Raw genomic sequence first — 18,162 nt, 5'->3', positions numbered from 1 at the left:
ACTCGTTCTCAAATGCACAATGGATGTGGAAACACCAACCTCGTAAGTCGTTTACAGCAGAAATCAAAAGGCATGCACAGCTACACACGGCATGGTCGATGAGGTGGCCACATCCATTGTGCGTTTGAGAATGAGCACACGTTCGAAACTATCTAGTACTACTTAAGAAAGTGCTCATTTAAACAGCCTGATGGAAACTCAACATTGTCCTACTCATATGTGTGCTGGCGAGAGAAAGAGAGATGGCAGGGGGGGGGGGGGGTGGCGGGAGCTGAAGGGGGGAAGGAGGCAGGCAAGAAGATGGAGGGGAAGAAAAGGAAGGATGATTAGGGTTCAGTGTCACACTGGCGGCATCATTGGAGACAGAGCACAAGCTGTGATAAGAGAAGGACGAGGAAGGAGAACAGCCACTTACTTTTTAATCATATTGAGGTTGAAGCTCGTCTGTCCCTGTTTGCTTACAAATACACATATCAAAAAAAAGTTTTGCATCACCCCAGTTCCCAGAACTCCTGAAGATAGGCGTTGACTGTGGATATTGTATCACAGACACAGTCCCTTTGACTGTTCAGAGATGTCACTAAACCCGCCCAAAGATGTAAACAACCACGCATGAGCAGCGCCTATTAGACGAAGGGGGTCCGACAGCCGATCAGTTCCAGTCATTCCACTAGGAAGGAGGCTTTGCGCCAGGAAGAGCTCTCAACAGCGGAAGTGTCCAGGCGTCTCACAGTGAACCAAAGCGATGTTGTTCGGACATGGAGGAGATACAGAGAGACAGGAACTGTCGATGACATGCCTCGCTCAGGCCGCACAAGTGTTACTACTGCAGTGGATAACCGCTAACTACGGATTATGGCTGGGATGAACCCTGACAGCAACGCCACCTTGTTGAATAATGCTTTTCGTGCAGTCACAGGACGTCGTGTTACGACTCAAACTGTGCACAATAGGCTGCAGGATGCGCAACTTCACTCCCGACGTCCATGGCGAGGTCCATCTTCGCAAACACGACACCATGGAGCGCGGTACAGATGGGCCCAATAACATGGCGAATGGACCGCTCAGGATTGACATCACGTTCTCTTCACCGATGAGTGTCGCATATGCCTTCAACCAGACAATCGTCAGAGATGTGTTTGGAGGCAACCCGGTCAGGCTGAATGCCTTAGACACGCTGTCCAGCGACTCCAGCAAGGTGGAGGTTTCCTGGTGTTTTGGGGTGGCATTATGTGGGGCCGACGTACGCCGCCGGTGGTCATGGAAGGCACCGTAACGGCTATACGATACGTGAATTCCATCCTACGACCGTTAGTGCAACCATATTGGCAGCATATTGGCGAGGCATTCGTCTTCATGGACGACAATTTGCGGCCCCATCCTGCACATATTGTGAATGATTTCCTTCAGGATAACCACATCGCTCGACTAGCGTGGCCGGCATGTTACCCAGACATGAACCCTATCGACAGGCCTGGGATAGATTGAAAAGGGCTGTTTACGGTCAACGTGAGCCACCAACCACTCTAAGGGGTCTACGCCGAATCGCCGTTGAGGAATGGGACAACCGGGACCTACAGTGCCTTCATGAATTTGGGGGTAGAATGCCACGACGAATACAGCCATGCATCAATGCAAGAGGACGTGCAACTGGGTATTAGAGGGACCGGTGTGTACAGCAATCGGAACCATCACCTCTGAAAGTCTCGCTGAATGGTGGTACAACATGCCATGTGTGGTTTTCATGAGAAATAAAAAGGGCGGAAATGATGTTTATGTTGATCTCATTTCCAATTTTCTGTGCAGGTTCCGGGACTCTCGGAACCGAAGCGATGCAAAACTTTTTTTGTTGTTTGTAGATTTGTTTCTGGAGCGGGTCTGCCTTGAACAAAACACAGTTTTGTTATTTTTCTTTTTATTCCCAAGACATATTTCGTAGAAGTTACAACATGACGTAGGTTTTATGTTATCTTCTATGAAACAGGAAAAATGCTTTTTACCACTGATACACATATAAATTTGAGTTTCTAAAGTCAGTATTTACATATTTGAAAAACGGATAAAATTTTATATATATAATCATGTTACCACATGCTGTGGATTTCATGGATGTTACGTAATTCAATGTACTTGTTCTGTTTAAGAGTTTGTCATCTGTAACCATATAGAATTAACGCCGAGCAGTTCTATATGGTTGCATATGACAAACTGCGAAACAGGACAATCACGTTGAATTACATAAAGTCCATGAAATCCATAGCATGTGTTAACAAGATATATATACAAAATGTTATGGTTTTTTTTATATGTGTAATAGTAGTAAAAAGCATTTTTCCTGTTTTATAGAAGATAACACAAAACCAACTGTTGATGCTGTAACTTCAGCAAAATATGTTTGGGAAATAAAATGAAAAATAAGAAAATTGTGTTTTGTTCAAGGCAGATCCTCTCCAAAAGTAAATCTAACTTAGTTTTTAAATGAACCATCCAAACTATCAAGCGATTTAGAGAAACCACGTAAAACGTCAATTTTAATGGCCGGTTGGGGATTCCATCAGGGAGGAAGGCTGAGAATTAATTATTTACAAATACCTAAACGTACAGGATAATATATCACCCTCAAAACCTAACAGTTTGTCGCAGTCTGTGATGCGTATGAGCACTGGAAATTATACGTGTGTCCAACATATGCTGATATGTAATGGCTCAGATAACAGATAATATTGTACAAAACGTTTCCATCGACGCGCGCTGATCGTTGTTAAAATAAATAATAAATTATCAAACACTGTTTACTTTCCCAAACGAACGCCGTGCAACCACTGCCAGAGAAATCTCTGATCAACGCTTACTGGTCTTCGTTTAACATACACTCGGTCAATTTCATTGTGAAGGGATTATCACCCTGGCGGGAAATGTGAAGTTATTGCAGAGAATGTGGGCTGATACAGTGACAAAAATACACAGCAATGATTGAAAGTGCTTTACGAATACCTCCCTGAACTTCCTCTTCTAGTAGCTTTGTGGGTGAGAACACAATTTGACATTCAAATCGGACCATCCCAAGTCGTGTACCTTCCTCTCTGTAAGCACAGTACCTCCGGACACCTTAAGTAACATATCAGCAAGTTATTCGTGACTTGCAACAATTTTAAAAACTGTGATCACTCTAGATAGTACAGTTTTTTTTAAATATCTTATGGTTCTGACGTTATCTGGCATATTACGCTGTTTGCACCCGATCAATCTTACCGGATTATGGAGAGCTGTAACTTACCTTTGAAGCAGGACAGTGCCACCATAATCCAACGAAAGAAATATCGTGTACGTCATCTGCGTATAGCGCTCACTTTGCTGCACGAGATTCCGTATGTTAATGGCTTCCGTAGATGTTGACAAGACATAGTCGGAGAAACAGTCTGACACTGGACTAAACAGCTACAGGAGACGACCAAGCGATACAACCAAGGTGGTCAGTGCACTAAGCCAATGGCTATTCATTCATTATATAGATTTGATCCTGGCCTGGTTTCCCCCCAGATCCACAAACTAGCGATCTTATATTACAATGATATTTCACCCGGAATGTTAACTCTTTCCAGCCAGCAGTTCCATTTGGACGTATTACATTTATTTACAGAATATAAGATCTCTGCGAATCTTTCACATGACACTATTACGTTTTAGTGTGTTTGTAGCATCAATAGATGGCAGCTCCTACTGGATGGCCAGAATGCTCACTAATCGCAGCAAGCAGAAGCAAGTATGCGTAGATGTTTGAGCCCTATCCCCGTTCCAATAATATAATAATATGATGGTTGGTTACAGTTTACTCTTATTTTTATTGAGAGACAAACACTTATATGAGGCAACTTAGTAACGATATCAGATTCTGTAACAGGTGAGTACTTTTGATGAGTTCCAAATGGACCCACTGGGAGAAAGTGAACGCAAAGTAAGGTTACGATGAGAAATTTTAAATTTGTGAAGGTAATGAATTTATTACTTTCAGATGTCCAGATTATGAGATAAAAAGATTTTGTAGTGTCTGACGAATGGTGATGTAATTGGTGAGGAGCTGTTTTTTTCTGTTTTTGATGAATACTGTGAAACTAACATTACCACGGAAAATATGCAAGATATACCTGAGGATTCCTTAGTGACGAGGGAAAATCACTCATCTGAATGTCTCTAATCTGTCTGTCATTCGTTACCACCTGTCTGTCATTCAATATCCGAATGCTTCAGGTATTTCTAACAAGTAACCTACTGATCTACGAAACGTTTCATTAGCGCATAGGCTTAGTATAGCACAGAAAAGAGAAATCCAGTGGCAGTAAAATTCGGAAGCTGTGATCTTGGTATGTCTAAATTTGATACTCTCAGAAGGTCCTCACAGGTCTCATCCAATTTTTGAAAAAATTAATTAAATTAATATTTTGTGTAAATGAGACTATCTGCAAAAGACATAAATCAAAGTGGCGCGTATAGTAATGCAAATGTATGGGTTTAGTGGTTATTGTGGGAAAAGAAGAAAGATTTACGTGAGAATATGTGTTTGGTAGAAGGCAAAAGACAGAATAAAGGCTAACTGAATTCTGCAGTTAATTTCAGCTAGTAACAGAGAGTATGTCCGCTGTTGTTTTCTGTCCGCTGTTTTTTTTCTATCTACATAAATGATCTTTTGGATAGGGTGGATAGCAATGTGCGGCTGTTTGTTGATGATGCTGTGGTGTACGGGAAGGTGTTGTTGAGTGACTGTAGGAGGTTACAAGATGACTTGGACAGGATTTGCGACTGGCGTAAAGAATGGCAGCTAACTCTAAATGTATGTAAATGTAAATTAATGCAGATGAATAGGACAAGGAATCCCGTAATGTTTGAATACTCCATTAGTAGTGTAGCGCTTGAAACAGTCACGTCGATTTAATATTTGGGCGTAACTTTGCAGAGTGATATGAAGTGGGACAAGCATGTAATGGCAGTTGTGGGGAAGGCGGACAGTCGTGTTCGGTTCATTGGTAGAATTTTGGGACGATGTGGTTCATCTGTAAAGGAGACCGCTTATAAAACACTAATACGACCTATTCTTCAGTACTGCTCGAGCGTTTGGGATCCCTATCAGGTCGGATTGAGGGAGGAGATAGAAGCAATTCAGAGGCAGGCTGCTAGATTTGTTACTGGTAGGTTTGATCATCACGCGAGTGTTACGGAAATGCTTCAGGAACTCGGGTGGGAGTCTCTAGAGGAAAGGAGGCGTTCTTTTCCTGAATCGCTACTGAGGAAATTTAGAGAACCAGCATTTGAGGCTGACTTCAGTACAATTTCACTGCCGCCAACTTACATTTCGCGGAAAGACCACAAAGATAAGATAAGAGAGACTAGGGCTCGTGCAGAGTCATATATGCAGCCATTATTCCCTCGTTCTGTTTGGGAGTGGAACAGGGAGAGAAGATGCTAGTTGTGGTACGAGGTACCCGCCGCCACGCACCGTATGGTGGATTGCGGAGTACATATGTAGATGTAGATGTAGATGTATGTGGAATGAGGAGATTCTCCACATAATGGGCTAAGAAAGGGACATGTGGATGGCACTGACAAGAAAGGACAGACTGACAGGACATCTGTTAAGACATCGGGTAATAACTTCTTGGTACTAGAGGGAGCTGAAGAGGGTGAAAACTGTAGGGGAAGACAGAGACTGCAATACAACCAAAAAATAGCGAGGAAGTACTACTCGGAGGTGAAGACGTTGGCACAGGAAAGGAATTCGTGGCGAACCGGGCCGCGCCAAACCAGTCAGAAGGCTGATGACGTAAAAAAAAATAGCGGGGAAAGGGGTAGAGAAGCGAGCCGGTCGCGGCTGGCTGCACAGCGAGCGGTGGTGGTGCCGGCCGGCGTCCTCCGGCAGCGCTGGCTCGCCTTCCTCAGCTCTTATCGTCGCCATCGACCTCTGGCGGCGTCGCGGCGCCTGCCTTTGTGGGTTCTGCGGCGCACGACGCGGCCGCCCGCGCACGACCTACTTGTGCGATAGCGCCAGCTCTGACACCCACCGCCGCCGCTCTTCCCAGCTCTGTGCAGCGTTCGCTGTTCTCACACAACTGATCGCACTTCCACACAGACGAACCGCGGGGTCGAATAGAAGTGTGGTGTGCGTACTGTAAGACCTTCGGTACACACACCGTCAGATTATTTGACTTGTCGCTCTAACGAAGTAGGCGAGTGTCAGCAATATGTCTCGTGGTCTTATCGTGGCGTGTTTATCTTCTGCCGTTAGGTCAGACGATAGAAATGCCACTTGCACGCTTCGAGTAGCAGATTGACGGTGACCAACTTTAAACAGAACTTGATTAATTTTCACACACGGTTATTAAAATAATAAAAAGCGTAGACATTATGGAACTCGATTCCGGATGCTGTTTACAATTGACAATCTGAAGTTCCTTTCGTCTCGGTACGTTAATCTTGTTCTCACATATCTCTGATACTTGACAAAGTGTCTATACATTTATCTTCATGGCTATGTACAGGAATATGATAATCTTCTTAGGTGCAGATTGAAACTTGACTATAGACTGGTACAGACTAATGCAGACTGGTACAGACTAATGCAGACAAATGTAGACTGACTGATAGGAGGTCTGTACACTCGTTATAATACTTCGCACGTTCAGGTATCACTGCACGAGTGTGATCCGCGAGGAGAAAAGGTTCTACGTTAGCAGCAATCTCATTGGCTGCGTTACATATTAATATGCGGATCGGCGGAAGCAGAATTTGGTCCGTCTCTAAGGCAGCGCCATCTTGTAGTGCGGAGACAGACGAGCACTGCGCCTGCGCTGTTGTGCTTAGCGGGGCGCGCTCTAGTGGGAAAGTTGTGTACGCGCAGACTCCGCGGAACTATGTACACAACAAGAAGCTACACAGGGCGGTTCCGTGAACACGTTACAAACTTTTATGGGCGGTGGAGAAGGGTAAATGTGTCAATTTAAGGTAACGGTAGTGCGTTTTCTTGTTGTTAAACGATAACAACACGCAGATCTCAAAGATATGGGGCAGCCACCAGCCTTAATACGTCAGAAATGTAAAGACTGCCAGCCAGATTACCGCTTTGTTTACCCAATGGCACTGCACACCAACACGCCAGCCGGACGTTGTGGCCGTGCGGTTCTAGGCGCTTCAGTCTGGAGCCACGCAACTGCTACGGTCGCAGGTTCGAATCCTGCCTCGGGCATGGATGTGTGTGATGTCCTTAGCTTAGTTAGGTTTAAGTAGTTCTAAGTTCTAGGAGACTGATGACCTCAGTTATTACGTCCCATAGTTCTCAGAGCCATTTTTTGATATACATTAAATGAGCGTATTACCTGTGCCGATAATGTCTTTTTAATACGTCCCCCGTTCAAAAAACAGTCGATAGAACACTGGTAACGACATCATTTCAAATATCACAGAGCCATTCCCAAAACAGCTACTTAATAATATAGTGCTTATGATGAAAAAACTTTAGAAGTAGGCCTTTTTCGCCCAGTGTTGTCACCAAATAGCTGTACAAGTAATTTTGTACCACTGGTTTTAATATTTCCATGTCAGTACTCCGCCACCCATGATAGTAGTTGTAGGACAGGGAATCGACATCGGCACCCAGGTGAGTATGGAAGATTGTAGCTCGTATGACTCGTAAGTTCTGTTCAGAAAATACCGTATTAGGAATTAAATAGGGATTCCTTAACTACTTGTTAGCCATAGATGTCTTATCGCGTTAACGCATGACATACTTAATCGAAAAGGATACTTTCAGAGGAAAAACATTTCTGTAGACTGTGGAAAAACTGGAAGCTGCTTCTACATCTGGTGAATACGGAGAATGCGTCAAAATTTCGAATTCTTATCTCGAGCGTTTCCCTTTCCAAAAGAATCTCTGCTGGCAGACGCATTATGCTTTTTTTTTTTTTTTTTTTTTGTTAGCATGACCATCCTCTGAGCAAACCGAGAAAATTCCGTCGCCATAATAAAATTACAAACATTTGTGTGTAACTATTATGAAAAGCAGATGTTCGATCACCAAAATGTGATGAAATAAATCTTCTCTCTCACGAGCTGTTGCCAGTTTGGAAGTGTGGGCAACAAGCCATCTAATTAGTGGCCCTCCAGAGTTCTAACTATTGTCTGCAGAGCAGCCCCTTACGCCGTCACAGCACATTATCGATTGGCCGCTAACAGCTTTATTCCCGTGCGAATAGGTCTGTCATTGGCGAGTTTACCCTTGGTCGTGACTCTGGCACCGAGCGCTCACTGCTTGCTAGTTAGTGAGTCCATTGTGTTGAATGTTCATTATTGGTCCCTTCACGCAGCACACGTTCTGCGAAAAATGACCTGGTCCCATAAGCTTCTTATATTTCTATGTTGCATTACAAAGAATTAACGGTACACATCAGTTTCGTAGCTGTTTTTTGGTCTCCACTTTCATTGTATTTATTAAATAGCTGGCTGATCTCTTGTTTCCACCAAGATTACTTGCTCAGATGAATAACTGCATGTCGCTTTGTAGAATACCTAAGACCAGGAGGAAGTCCGTAGTCGTAGGCATTCTAAAACCTGGTAAAGAACCAGATGACCCTAAAAGCTACAGGCTAGCTTCATTACCGTCCTCTATTTATAACATTTCCGAAAGGTTATGATATCAACAGGCTCGCAGAAATACTGAAGCATCTTCTGATCCCACAACAAGCTGGCTTCATAGAAGGCAAATGTCGACATCGCAGGTATTTAAACCAACGCGGCACATCGAGGATGGATTCGAGGAAAGAAGAACCAATGAGGCTGTGTTCATAGATCTATCAGCTGATCACGACACAGTCAATCAGCGCTTCCTCCTACGCAAAAAAGATGCAAACCAAGTAAAGACTACAGCATGACACAACCGATTGGAAATCACCTCCAAAGTAGAAGACCCTTTGTTGATTTCCAAGAGCAAACAAGATGGTGGAGAACACAGAAGAATGACTTACTGCAGGGTAGTGTACTGGGTCCATTGCTTTTCAACATCTATACTAATGATCAGCCACTCACTGTCAGAAGGCACTCAAAGCTTTTATACGCAGATGACTGTGGCATTACAGCCCATGCAAATAACTTTGAGACCATCTAAAAGAAATTATCAGAAGCTCTTGAACTACTGGCTGTCTATTACAAGGAAAACCAACCCAAACCTAACCCATCGAAGACACAAACATGTGTTTCTCGCCGAGAAATTGACAAGCGTCAAAGATGCTACAAATAGCATGAGAGGGGAAACGACTAGAGCATTGCGCGACGCCAAAATACTTGGGTATCACATTAGGTAGAGCACTAACGTATGAGAAACATTGAATGAACACGAATCATAAAGTAGCTGCTACAAACAACATCTTGTGTAAACAAGGAAACACTACATGGGCTGCACAACCCGTATCGACATCTACATCTAAATCTACATTGATACTCTGCAAATAACATTTAAGTGCCTGGCAGAGGGTTCATCGAACCACCTTCACAATTCTTTATTATTATAATCTCGTATAGCGCTCGGAAAGAACAAACTGCTATGTCTTTCCGTGCTGCTCTACTTTGAACTTTTTCAATGTACCCCGTCAATCATATCTGGTAAGGATCCCACATCGCGCAGTAGTATTCTGAAAGATAGCGGGCAAGCGTAGTGTAGGCAGTCTCTTTAGTAGATCTGATACATTTTCTAAGCTTCTTGCCAAAAACCGCAGTCTTTGATTAGCCTTCCCCACAACATTTTCTATGTGTTCCAATTTAAGTTGTTCGTAATTGTAATTCCTAGGTATTTAGTTGATTAAGGCCTTTAGATTTGACTTATTTATCTTGTAATCGAAGTTTAACGGATTTCTTTTAGCACTTACGTGCATGATCTCACACTTTTCGTTATTTAGGGTCAATTGCCAATTTTTGCACCATACAGATATCTTTTCTAAATCGTTTTGCATTTTTTTATCTTCTGACGACTTTACTAGTCGACAAGCGACAGCGTCATCTGCAAACAAACCAAGACGGCTACTCAGATTGCCTCTCAAATTGTTTATTGGAAGAAAATGCGTTAGTTCTCCGAGGAGAAACTCTTTCGTTGGTATGTTCTGCAGCACAATATTGCGCACTAGTCTGGCTCCGTAGCGCTCATGTGAAGAAGGTTGACACTCATTGGAGTGCAGCTATGAGAACCATTAATGGTACAGTCAGATCTACACCTACATGCTGGCTGCCAATACTATCGAACATCTATCCAGCTTATTTTCGTCGAAAAGGGTCTCTCTACAATCTTTGCCATCAAGTTTCTAAAAGTGAATCAATCCCTCTTCACGAAGATTTACTCCCGTTCTCTCGGAAACGCCTCATATCCAGGAGAGCAGCAAATGAAGGAGTTCAAATGCTCTCCACTAGGTTCAGCCGGGACTTTATATGGAAACGTGAGTGGCAAGCCTCGAAAACACGCAACCACGAACTTTCTGTCAACCCAACTGTTGAAGTTTCAGCCCTTCATCATGTTAGTGAGGTATGAGCCTAGCTTAACAGATTCCGGACTGGAGAAGATTTGTGGGAATACAACATGTTTTCGTGCTGAAGAACATACCAACGAAAGAGAACTAACGCATTTGCTCCCAATGTACAGCCTGCGAAATTCCTCGCCGTTTACTAGGGTTTGTACCTTTTATCGCTGTGTTCCAAAGGAGTTTGTGATGTGACGGCGTTGTGTCTATTGTGACACCATGGTATCTTGGCTTAACGTTGTAATTGACTAGGCCAAGAGAGCCAAACCGCAGGCTGATCTTGGGTTGGGCGATGATAGACGATTAGAGAGGTGAAAAAGACATATTTACGTTTTACGAATGTGAGGTCTAAGATACCATGTCTTAAAATATCCGTAGAGTTTAGTGAGGCTATTTGTTAGGTGTTTTTCACATTCATAAATATCTTCACTCTGATATGACATTGGAAGGTCATCTGCACGTTGGAATTTCCGGCAGGTCAAGTTCAGCAGGTCTGCTGTGTAGAGACTGAATAACAACGGAGCAAGAACAGAACGATGAGGCAACTCATCACTGAGTACACGCCATCTGCTTTTCTTTTAACTTTGGTGCACTTTGAACTGCCGATTGCTCAACATGTTGCGTAAGAGATCACCTAGAGTATTACTGGGTATTGTTTTCAGAAAATTCAATATAAGACCCTCGCCGACATCGTGTCACTAACAGTACGTGTTACTGTGGTGATATTCAGACAATGACCACATTGTAAATGAGTGTCCTAACAGACGTTTCCCTGGTGGTATCGGGAGTCTATATGAAGAATCTGACGAGGCGATGCGCTGGACTGTTTCGACACTTTTGTGTAGTCTGAGCCGTTGGATGTTTATATAGTGTAAATAGTGGCATATGTCTATTTTTTGGATAAATGTGCGTTGAATTTGTTGTTGCAATTGATGCACACTATAATAATAATAATAATAATAATAATAATAATAATAATTATTATTATTATTATTATTATTATTATTATTATTATTATAACGGCACACAGACAATTAGATACCACTGCCTCCGTATAACGATTAGGAATTTTACTTTTAATGTTGTTGGCTTCGAACAAACTTACAATTTTATTTCATTAAAAGCGGGATCTTGTTTGATTCTGCTTCATTTCATTGTTATCATTTTGACAGAACGGATCACTTTGATATAATGGATTTGTGATAGAGAATGTATTATGCCTACCATGTGCTCTGAGTGTGTTATTGAACGAGCATACAGGTGTAGAAACACACTTTTGGCGGAAAAATTTCACTGGGGCTGAATTGACACCCACTTGTGTACTAGTGAAATTACGTGTATTAAGTCACTAAAATTTTCCACAGCTCTATAATATCTCACATTCCAGCGCTGTCCGTACGCGTTACATTCATGTAACAGCAGGCGTCGACAATCTGATATTCTTCCTCACAAATTGTGACTGTAAAAATAATAAGAACGCGGTGCACAGCGGCGGTTGATAAATTTCAAATAGAATGTGAGTAAGGGGAGGAATAACGCATAAATCATTTGGTTTGTAGAATACTGAACTACAACCCGCTTCCTTAAACGAGGCACATTGCTCACACCTGTGCGGTGGCGCTCTATTCTGAAGTCTTCTGTTCGAATGCTGTAAGTGAAAGATATATCACCATCAGTATCTGGTCGGCAATGGAGGAGGTGCAGCGTGAAGGTATTGATCATTTTCGTGGATTCCAAATCTTTACGCAGTTCACGTAGAGTGAGAACGTATGACATCGTTGAAACTTCCTGGCAGATCAAAACTGTGTCCCAGACAAACACTCTAACTCGGGACCTTTGCTTTCGCAGCGAGTTGTTTTGCGTGGCACTATCACAGCACAGTCCTACACTAAAGTTTTAAGCACCTTCTTACTTTCCACTGTTGAAGAGCAATTCGGGGATGGCGACTGCATCTTTAAAGACGATCGAGCACCTATTCAAATGCACGACAATAACACCCCTGTAATGGACTGGCCTGCACAGAATCCTGACCTGAGTACTAAAAAACACCTCTGGGATGTTTTGGAACGCCAATTTCGTGCCAGGCCTCGCCGACCGGCATCGATACCTCTCCTCAATGCAGCACTCCGTGAAGAATGGGCTGCCATTCCCCAAGAAACCTGATTGAACGTATGACTGCGAGAGTGTAAGCTGCCATCAAGGCTAAGGGTGGGTCAACACCATATTGAATTCCAGCAACACCGATGGAGGGCGCCACGAGCTTGTAAGTCATTTTCAGCCAGGTGCCCGGATACTTTTGATCACATAGTGTATCAGTATATTTACATTCTGTATTACATAATAAAATAGTGGTTGATAGAATGCGCGTTATTAATATAATCCATAAGGCTACGGCCGACAGGTGGCGTCTGGTATGTTTGTCACATCTGAATAAAACGCATACACCGACACTGAATTAATAAAAATATTAGTTTGTCTGGCGAGACAGGAGGTACTTAATTAAAATCTGTGGTCTGTCAACGTTAAGAGACATTATAAACACGCTATTTGTAGTTTAAAAGACGGATGGCGTCAATGTTCTTGACGTCGCTGTAGGTATGTCTTCGTCGCAGTTTGCTACCTTGTGTGCGATCGCTGTTTTGGTGTTGCTCCGTGAGCCGATCAGTGATCTGCAGAGGGCCGCAGATGGCCGCGCAGGAGTCGTACGTCTTGAAATTCACAAGTATTTTATAACGTTTTTCTAGTGTCTTTTAACATTGATAAGCCGAAGATTATAATTAAGTACCTCCATTCTCAACAGATAAATTATTATTATTATTAATTCAGTGTCGGATTATACGTTTTATTCAAACATGACAAATGTACCAGTCACTACCTGTTGGCAGTAGCTTTGTGGGCTACATTAATAACGTGCATTCTACCAAACCACTATTGCATTGTATGCGGTAATACGTAAACTTACTGACACTTGGACGGGTTGCGATTGTAACCGATACATTCGGGTACGTTCTAGTGCATCTGATGTTTGATTTTGGAATAGTATCGTAATATTTTTGTAGAGTACTTGCTAATTAGTTATTTTGCTGTTGTCTACAGATCTGAGGATGTTTCATGTCAAATCTAAACTGGTTGGTTAAAGAAAAACGGGTGTAATCAAGCCGGATAATAAATTAGTTTGAAAATTATTGACTGTGGATTTCATCTCTGAGGACATACGTCAGTTTTCCAGAAGAGTTTTATGGAATCTGACTTCTGCCGAAAATGTCTACGGACTTGCAACAACTGCACTTCTGTCACGTTGAATGATTCTCCTCAGTCGTTGTTGATCCCGTTCCTGCAGGATCTTTTTCCGGACGCGTCGATGACGGAGATTTGATGTTTTACCGGATTCCTGATATGTAAAAGTGGTACACCTGCCTAATATCGTGTAGGACCCAGCAAGCATACAGAAGTGCCACAGAACGACGTGGCATGGACTCACCTAATGTCTGAAGTAGAGCTGGAGGGAACTGAAAACATGAATCCCGCAGGGCTATCCATAAATCCGTATGAGTACGAGGGGGTGGAAATCTCTTATGAACAGTACGTTGCAAGGTATCCCAGAAATGCTCAATAATGCTCGCGTCTGGGGAGTCTGGTGGCCAGCGGAAATGTTTAAACTCAGAAGACTGTTCCTGGAGGCACTCTGTAGCAATTACGAACGTGTGAGGCGTCGCATTGGCCTGCTGGAATTGCCGAAGTCCATCGAAATGCACAATGGACATGAATAGACGCAGGTGATCAGACAGGATGCTTACATACGTGTCACATGTTACAGTGGTATCTAGACATATCAGGGGTGCCATATCACTCCAACTGCACACGCCCCACGTCATTACAAAGCCTCCACCAGCTTGAAGAGTCCCCTGCTGACATGCAGTGTCCATGGATTCATGAGGTTGATTCCATACCTTACACACCCATCCGCTCGATACAATTGAAGCGAGACTCGTCCGACCAGACAACATGTTTCCATTCATCAACAGTCCAGTGTCGGTGTTGACGGGCCCTGGCGAGGCGTAAAGCTCTGTCTCGTGCAGTCATCAAGGGTACACTACTGGGCCTTCGACTTCGACAGCCCACATCGACGACGTGTCGTTGAATGATTCGCGCACTGACATTTGTTGATGGCCCAGCGCTGAAATATGCAGCAGAGTGCGGAAGGATTGAACGATTCTCTCCAGTCGTCGTTGGTACCGTACTTGCAAGATCTTTTTGCGGACGCATCGATGTCGGAGATTTAATGTTTTACTGGATTCCTGATATTAACGGTACCCTCGTGAAATGGTCGTACGGGAAAATTTCCACTTCATCGCTACCTCGGAGATGCTGTGCCCACTGCACGTGCGCCTACTATAATACCACGTCCAAAACTCATCTAAGTCTTGATAACCTGCCATTGCAGCAGCACTAATCGACCTAACAACTGCGTCAGACACTTGTCTTACACAGGCGTTGCCGACCTCAGCGCCGTATTGTGCCTGTTTACATATCTCTGTATTTGAATACGCATGCCTGTACCAGTTTCTTTGGCGCTTCTGTATTTGTATGACGTGAATGCAGCAGCCATCGAAGGCGCGACTAATTTGGCCGCTGGTTGTTGCAGAGGGCGGCGACGCGGGCAGCGATCCCAACCAGCACCCGCCGGCCTCGCCGCCCGCGGGGTCCACGCTGCCGGTGCCGGCGGCGGCCAGAGACAGGTCGCCGTCCCCGGGAGGCACCGAGGCCCGCCACCGGCGCGTCAGCATCGCCTCCGACCCCGTCGTGGCCAACGAGCACGACCCGCCGCGCCTGCGCCGCATCAGCTCCGTCTCAGAGCCACACGAGCGCCGCAAGTCCATCCTGCACAACCCGCTGACACCCCCGCCGCCCCCAACGGGTTCGCCGCCGCCGCCCCCGCTCGACGGCTTCCCGCACCTCGGCCACTACACGCACGGGCTACCCTCGCGCTCGCCGCTGCCCTCGCCGCCGCCCATACACCGCGACGGTGAGTACACAGCACTCTCGGGTTCCCTATAACTGTTGCACAGGATGTATCAAAAAGAATTATCCAATTTGGCACGTCTGCATCCAGCTTGGCACGTCTGTATTTCTGTAACTTTTAAACACAAAGGAGGAATTTTGTTTTTTGATGAACGGGAAACTCAAAAAGTTTTTGTCATACCTTTCCGTAGGTGTTCAATATGCCCCCCTTGAGATGCACGGCATATGTCAATGTGGTATTTAAATTGTTCCCACACTGCAGCGAGCATTTCCTGAGTTACAACTTCCACAGCTGCTGTTATGCGATGCCTCAGTTCATTCATTGTTGTTCTTAACGGAGGCACATAAACAGAGTCTTTTACAAACCCCACAAGAAATAATCACATACAGTCAAATCCGGTGATCTTGGAGGCCAGTAATGTTAAGCTGAATCATTTGGTCCAGTGCGACCGATCCATCGCTCAGTAATCCTTCAATTTAAAAATTCCAGCACTTCCAGATGACAGTCTCGCGGTGCCCCATCCTGTTGGTAAATGAAGTGGTTTGAGTCACTCTCCAACTGTGGGAAAAGAAAGTCCTGTAACAGTGTTCTCGACAAGGAAAAATGAACCATACACCTCCTCCCGTGAAACTGCACAAAACACATTCCATTTTGGAGAGTCAATCAATCTCATGTTGTACAACTTCATGTGGTTGTTTCGTACCCCATATTCTCAGCCGGCCGGGATAGCCGAGTGGTTCTAGGCGCTACAGTCTGGAACCGCGCGACCGCTACGGTCGCAGGATCGAATCCTGCCTCGGGCGTGGATGTGCGTGATGTCCTTAGGTTAGTTAGGTTTAAGTAGTTCTAAGTTCTAGGGGACTGATGACCTCAGAAGTTAAGTCCCATAGTGCTCAGAGCCATTTGAACCAACCCATATTCTCCCATTATGACGTTTCATCTTTCACATTAAATGGAATGTTGCCTCGTCGCTAACCAATAAACGTAGAAGAAAACAGTCATCATCCATCTTGCCAAGAACGAAATTGCACATGTTGTTGTGATAACGTAGATTTTCCCGGCGTATCAAATACTGATGATTTTCACGGGTTTGCAGCCGGGTTCCATCGTCCTGACGACAACACGATATTTCGGCGGACCATCTGGCCGCCATCTTCAGGTGAGATTGAGTGCACAATCACGCCGGAACTGAAGAGACCTCAGATTCGGCGGCTCCTTTATACCGCGGGTGCTGGCCGTTGCACGGAAGAGCTGCCCTCAGTGAGGCGAATAATTGCAGCGGCGCCAGCGCTGAAAACTGTCAAAAGCGAGGAATCGCAAAATTAAAATGCGCCGGACGGAAACCAGACCGTTGTTGTTTTATCTGTGATAAAATAGGATTCCACGTCTTACTTAAAGGAAAACCTTTATGTCTGTTAATAATATCATCAGACAGACGTATTTCAATTGATTCTTTCAATACACAATCCCAGTAACGGGAAGCCGAGGCAATAATTTGCGTATCTTTAAACGCCATATTGTGCCCTTCATTAAGACAGTGTTCAGCAACGGCTGATTTTTCCGGCTGGAGCAGACGTGTATGCCGTTGATGTTCCACACATCGATCTTGAACTGTACGAACAGTCTGTCCAACGTAGGCCTTTCCGCAGTGACAGGGAATCTTGTATACCCCAGGCTTCCTCAGTCCCAAATCATCTTTAACCGATCCAAGAAGGGATCTAGTTTTGGCCAAAGGCATAAGGACGCTTTTAATATCATATTTCCTGAGGATTCTTGAAATTTTCGAAGAAATACTTCCCACGAAGGGTAAAAAAGCAACTGATTTGGAAGTGTCCACCGTTGGTTCTCGTGGCGGTCCAAATTGAAAATCACGAGTAATTTGGTGATCAGAATACCCATTCCGCCTTAAAACAACCTTAAGGTGATCCAATTTCTGTTTCAAGTTATCGGAATCCAAACAGCATGTTGACCTGTGTGCGTAAAACTCCCAAACGTTGATGTTGTGGATGACAACTTGTGTCATGGAGGTAGCGGTCCGTGTGCGTAGGTTTTCGGTATACACTCTGTCCCAAAGTCCCATTGTCTTTCTTATGTACTAAGACATCCAAAAAAGGTAATTTTACATCTTTTTCAATTTCCATCGTAAATTTGATTCGTGGATGAAGGCAGTTAAAATGATCTAAAAATCGATGAAGAGATTCCATTCCATGTGGCCAAACGATGAAAATATCATCCACATATCTCAAAAAACATGTTGGTTTAAGAGAAGATGTCCTAAGTGCCATATGCTCAAAATCTTCCATAAAGAGATTGGCGACAAGGGGGGAAAGAGGACTCCCCATAGCCACACCGTCAGTTTGTTCAAAAATTGCTTCATTAAATAAAAAATACGTCGATGTCAATACATGGCGACACAGCTCACTAGTTTTGTCATCCAAGAGCTGACCAATTAGCAATAAAGACTCCTTCAAAGGAACCTGAGTAAAAAGTGAAACAACATCAAAGCTCACTAGAAGGTCAGATGTTCCAGGGTGTAGAGACGTCAGGTGTTGAATAAAATCGGACGAGTTGGATATGTGGTGTTCACACTTC

This window comes from Schistocerca cancellata, chromosome 2, assembly GCF_023864275.1.
Source record: "Schistocerca cancellata isolate TAMUIC-IGC-003103 chromosome 2, iqSchCanc2.1, whole genome shotgun sequence".
Classification (NCBI taxonomy): domain Eukaryota; kingdom Metazoa; phylum Arthropoda; class Insecta; order Orthoptera; family Acrididae; genus Schistocerca; species Schistocerca cancellata.
The sequence above is the reverse complement of the archived record's forward strand: the minus strand, read 5'-3'. Positions refer to the sequence as shown.